The sequence below is a fragment of the Dreissena polymorpha genome, chromosome 12, assembly GCF_020536995.1.
Source record: "Dreissena polymorpha isolate Duluth1 chromosome 12, UMN_Dpol_1.0, whole genome shotgun sequence".
Classification (NCBI taxonomy): domain Eukaryota; kingdom Metazoa; phylum Mollusca; class Bivalvia; order Myida; family Dreissenidae; genus Dreissena; species Dreissena polymorpha.
Window position 1 is genome coordinate 24961204 of NC_068366.1, and position 6593 is coordinate 24967796.

The following is a 6593-nucleotide window of genomic DNA, read 5'->3' on the forward strand; positions in this document are numbered from 1 at the left end:
TAAAAGGAAATTATTTATTTAGATGGCCAGTTTACAATGAAGAAACACATGCATTTAACAAAGAAAACACAATATTTGACAGACTATACAGCGTTTTTTTTTCCTTCTTTAACTAGTACCGGGGAACGGTACCTTTCCCAAAGCCTACCGGAGGCTTCCCAATTTTAGCACCGGACCTTTCCCAATCTCGATATCTACCGTTCCGAACGATTTTAGGTGCCGTTCCCAATAGCTAGTGCCTTTTATTTTCGCTGGAAATATCTTTTGATATTGTCGAGCCTTTCATTTTCGGCCATTTATTTTCGCCGGACATTGTTGCGTAGAAAGTAAACAAAACTTTTCAAATGGGGCGCAACTCTAACCGCTGTGTAAAATGTGAATGGATTACATAACCGCGACGAGTGATCGATATTTCCCGTGAAAGAATTCCATCGCTAAGACCAGTCTTCCTTACATCAATAAACTTTCTCAACACTAATTTTTCGTTGACATTAAAAAAAACGTAACCGTATTGAGTTAAATGCGCATATTACTTCTATGTATAGTTTTTTAAGTGTTAAATCCGGACAGTAACTATTCGGATACGGATATAAACAAATAAAAGTTTAACATAAAATTAAAAATAATGAGACATGGGTGTAAAATCCTATAGTTATTTACAACATATACATAAGCATTTAATGGCAGATGATCTTAATATCTTATTTGATGATATGAAAAAAAATCAAAACAAAATATAAGACTTACCTTTGAAAATTATTGTTAAAGCATTCCACTCTAAAAACTCATTTTGGTTACGTGTGACTATTCTCACTGTCTATTGTTAAAAGATGTCAAACCAGTACAAGATCCATTGTTGTTGTTTTTGTTTAGTTTTTAAGTTTTTAATTTAACTCACATGAAACATTGCAGGGCTTGTAAGACTTTTAAGGGCTAAAACAAAATTATTAATATTATTTTTTATGGAACCTCAGTTCTTATGCCTATCACTGGAAGATATTTTTTTCCAATTGACGGGCACATCCTAACTGAAGTGGCAATAACACAATTTTCACATGACATGATACGATAGTCAAAATAGCATAACCGTACTGTAGTTTTTCTGTCAAAACCTAGAATTTAAAATGCTTTGTGATGCAGAATATAGCCCCTAATGATAGATTACATGCATTTTAAAGGTTCCCAATTCATCAATTTTGCGACTCGAATTTTTCCCAATTCATTGATTTCGCGACTCGTTTTTTTCCCAATTTGAAGATTTCACGACTCGAAAAATTCCCAATTGTAGGGGTACAGGTACCTTTCCCCTTTGGGGAAAAAAAACGCTGCTATAAAAGCATAAGACTAGTATATTTAAATCATGATACTGTTTGATTGAAACTACCTTGAACACAGCAAATTTCTGGGGTGAATACTGGAACAACTTGTAGACTGACAGCAGGACATAATCCACCTCCACGAGAACTTCAAAGTGTTTCATCAGGTGTTTCACGCAGAGAGCTAGTTTATGGTATCTGCAGTTGATGTACTGGGAATGAGGAACCATATTCCTGAAGATCTCTGCACACCTGTCAAAAAAAAGCATAATGTTATGCATTTAGATCATGGTGCTAATTGAATCCAATGCAGTTGAATGTAAAACAATAATCAAAATTGCATTTAAGAATCTTTATTTAATCATGCACAACTGAAAACAAACAAGAGCTAATATTATTTTTCATTTTATATTAGCTGAGAAAACTATTTATATATACCATTCTGCTCTCCACTCATGGTATTGCAACCGTCAAACCCTAGGAACATCACTTTGTTGATGTTGATATCCTTTGACTCCAAAAAATTCACTAATGCCTGAGTGAGTGTTTCGGCATCTCCCCGTTTGACGTTAACAAGTCCAACAAAGTGGTCTTCCACATTGTCGCAGTCCAGGTAGCGATTGAGAATCGCCAATTGACTGCGACCAGCTTCGTCTGTAAACTCGTCAGCAAGCAGAGCAACGTAGTCCCTTGTCCTAATTTTATCAAGTTGTTGTTTTTCAAAGTAAGAGCTGAGTGCAGAAACTATTTGTGTGATGGATTTTGGCGAGGTATACATGGGAGAGCTTAATTGCTTATAAGCAGTTATATCATCACAGTTTGCTTTGGCCATATGCTCTACGAGATCAGGAATGCTATCCAGCGCCCAGTGTTTGCGCACAACAAGATTTGCAGTGTTAATTAAACATGTTATGTATTGTCTGTTTATTTTAATCTCTGTTTCTGAAATGTTTTCACCCTTTTGGCTCTGTAAAAGTTTTGGAATAGTTTCTGTCTCTACACCTTCTTTGGCCTTAACATATCTGCTCAGGCTGTCCTTATGCAATTGAGTTTTCTCATGAGCAGTTAGTTTCCGAACTGGATGATCCCCAAGGACAGTGCCTGTTAAAAAAGGCGATGGTACACCACGGGCTACCTGTTTTGGTCCAAAAATTTCACAATACTTGCACAAAAAGCCATTTTTGCTGCTGCTAAAATATAGCCAATCATAGTTCCATTCATATTTTGCATTGATTTTAACTTGCTTTTTTGGGGGCGGGACAAGAGTGGAAGGATCATTTTCAATTTTTGTGGCAATCAACATTTCAGATGAAAATATTTCATGGCTAGACTGGGATGGATCTTCAACTTGACTATCATCAATACCACTTTGAGTTGATTCAGAAGCCTCAGGGGCCTGAAATCGGCGTCACTAGATTGATTTATTTCAGGGGTCTGGTGTAATTCGGTCTCAACGGCCTGGTAAGACACTGCCTCGGGGGCCTGATTTGACAAGGCCTCATTATCATATACACAGGCCTCGGAGGCTTGGTTTGATATTTTGAACCCAAACTGCGTCAGTGGAATGGATCCCTGATGACTCTTTTATTTTTTTGGCATAGTATTTGCTGTTATGACTCATTTCAACTAAGGTTACAAACCCACGTAAAACAGAACGCTGGCTTAAAACCAGTAACGAATCTATTGATTGAACGCGCTGAATAATAAAACCCGAAATTAATCGAGCGCGTGGTTACACACAACTATACAATTTTCTTTGTTCGCTCGCCGAAAGTTGGGTTTTGTTACGAATCTTTCGATCGTTTTGAGAAAAAATTCGGACGCCGATTGGGATTTTTCCAGATGCCGATTGGGAATTTGGGAATTTTCGTTCGATTGGGAAAGTACCGTTTTGGGAATTTGGGAATTTTCGTTCGATTGGGAAAGTACCGTTTACCGCGACTTTATAAAGAAGGAGGAAAATCGCTGGTGGTTGTCAGACGATAACTCAAGAACGCTTGAGCCTAGGATCATGAAACTTCATAGGTACGTTGATCATGACTTGCAGATGACCCCTATTGATTTTGAGGTCACTAGGTCAAAGGTCAAGGTCACGGTGACCCGAAATAGTGAAATGGTTTCCGAAAGATAACTCAAGAACGCATACGCCTAGGATCATGAAACTTCATGGGTAGATTGATCATGACTCGCAAATGACCCCTATTGATTTTGAGGTCACTAGGTCAAAGGTCAAGGTCACGGTGACCCGAAATAGTAAAATGGTTTCCGGATGATAACTCAAGAACGCATACGCCTAGGATCATGAAACTTCATGGGTAGATTGATCATGACTCGCAGATGACCCCTATTGATTTTCAGGTCACTAGGTCAAAGGTCAAGGTCACAGTGACAAAAGTCGTATTCACACAATGGCTGCCAGTACAACGGACAGCCCATATGGGGGGCATGCATGTTTTACAAACAGCCCTTGTTAAAATCGCGATCCATTTAATGGAAATTAAACATGCAAGAGTATGTGTAAAATGTATTCAGTTGTGACGTAAAACGGTCCGTGAACAACCTTAGTTTGATGGTATACGCACGATGTAATCGTTGTCTAGACGCAGATTAATAGACTTTCATAAGTTCCACAACGCTTTTTAATACGTCTCAAGCCATGCGAAAATTGTATGGACGCAGATAAATATAATGTCATTAGTTATTTAATACAATTACTAGCGAATAAGCCACGTTAATCTATCAACTCGATGCACATTGATAGGGTTCCTTTAGCTCTGTAATGCAAGTAAGTTCGTATATATGCGCATGTGAATGTTAACTGGGTGCAGATCAACAGATACTCATCATTATTAAACCTGAATGTGGCAGATTTCCGGTCAACCCCGAACAAGCTACGGTTTAACCCGGTGAAGCCCCGGCAGAGCCCAGGTTGTTGCCAGTAATGCCCAGGTGGAGCCCCGGTAAAAGCCGGCAGCGTTCCGGCAAAGCCCCGGTCTACCGTACTCCGCCGAGACTCAACGGGGCTATCCTGGCAACATACCCCGGCAGAGCTACGGCAATGCCCCGATTTAATGGCGGTCATCGCTGGTAATGACCAGGCGAAGCCCCGGCAGGGCTTTTCATCCTTATATAACAGAGGCCGATATTCGGCTCCTTCCCAATTCTAAAAAGCCTTATTTTTTCCCAACTCTGGCTGAAAGACTTCCCAAAAAAAACGATTGAAATTCCCCTGAAAATCAAAAAAATAAACACAGCGGATAGTGTTTTGTAGCCAAGTTACTATTCGGTATAGTTTTACTGGTCTTGTAGATGATTGTAATTTCATTGAAAGCTTCCACGAGCGATAAACAAAGATCAGGGTCTTCCCCAGGCCATTTAAGCGCCCCGGTACCGGGGCGCTTGAATTTCGAAATCAGAGACCCCGGGGCGTTTGAAATTTTCCGACCTGTGTGTTTTATCAGTAACTGCAATTACCCTTTCTGATGCAGGGGACAAAAATATTCATAAACTGCACTCGTCCTGCAGGACGAGTGCATTAAAATTTTCACTCGTCCTGCAAACACACGCACTCGTCCTTCAAATATGTGTGAAATAAAGATTGCAAAGGGCTGATATGACTTATAAAGTTTCCTAAAGTATATCACTGCTAAGCAGTGAAATAAGTTACTTTATTTATGAGGAACACAAAATAAATATTTTTTTCTAATGCTCGCATGCTTTCCGTTTCGGACGTTTGAACATCGCCCCCGCCCCCTTTTAAGAACGCTCGTATGTCAGACATTTTTCAAACGAAATTCAGACTGGTTTAAATCTGGTTTAAAACCGTACTTCGCGCTTAAATAATTCTTTAAAAGTCAATACTAACAGTGACTGCAGTCGCATGGTTCCCTGTCAACATGTGCGCGCAAAGCTTACACCAAAAAGCCAATAGACCAGTTCATTGTTATTGTTTTGATTCCTGATTTTCGCGCATGCGCAATGCACTGGTAGTCAAAAGCATGGCTTACAGCTAACGCAAAGCATATGGATAACGAGACTTGTTTAGTCAATAAATCGAAAAGAAACTAAAAAAACAACACCTAAATAATATTTAAAAAATATCATATTAAGTGCCAAAAGAATGCATTAACACATGTATTTGCATTTTAAAAGAACGCGTCATTAGCATCAAAGTAATAAAGATTGTCTGAAGACTGAACGACAGACAATTCGACACAACAAAGAGCTCTATGCATTAGCCGTATAATTATTTGCAGAAAAGCTTCAATAAAAATAATGATACATTTAATTATAAAATTATAATTATCAATTGCATGCGTAAACTAGAGTAATAAAAAATTATTACAGTAGTGATAGCTAGAATGTGTCAGTGTTTCATTGAAAATAAACGTACTACAAAGCCCTATTAAAAGCGAAGTTCATGACGGTATTTACATGTAATTTTAATTTGGATGGGTGTTGTTCAGAGAATGACTTGAGGAATATTAACATTCAACTGAAAAACACAACCTCACATGATGCAAATTGAACTGTGTATTCATGTATTTTGTAAACTCGTTACTAGTGATCGAGTATGAGTGACAACTATCTAACATTTAACACACACAAACACACACACACAACATAATATATATACATATATAATATAATATATACATATTGTTTCATTATTATTTACCCCCATTGATGTCAAACGTAATTTCTTGTTTTTATGATGCATTTCGTGCATTGCCGTAACATTACATCTTCATACGGAATGACGTATTTATAATTAACCGATGCCCGCTAAATACGTTAAATATTTTTTATTTACATGTTATAATACATAAATACTTTATTTTTTTATAAATAAAACGGGCTTGTATCTTTACCTTGTTCAATTTCCGATAATCTATAGACTTCAAATTTGTACAATATGTAACATATCTAATTTAAGCAACTGTTAAGTATGTCGGCGGTAAATTTATTCAACCAAATGCCTAGTTACTTAATACTACCAGAATGAAGACATGGTGGCATCATCAATTGCGTTTAATGACCAGACTGTCATCTGCCACCTAGTGTGATTTATGACACCATGTTGTTAAATAATTTTGGATTTGGTTATGTATTTGAAAATCCAAACGTTGTTCAAGTTAATAGTTTTATTAGCGAGTTTAAATGTAGACTTGTTGACAATTTTAAACAAGAGTGGTACGGTAAAATGAATAATAGTACTGTTTTAGATATGTATAAAGTTTTTAAAAGCTGTTTGGAATATGAAACATATTTAGACTT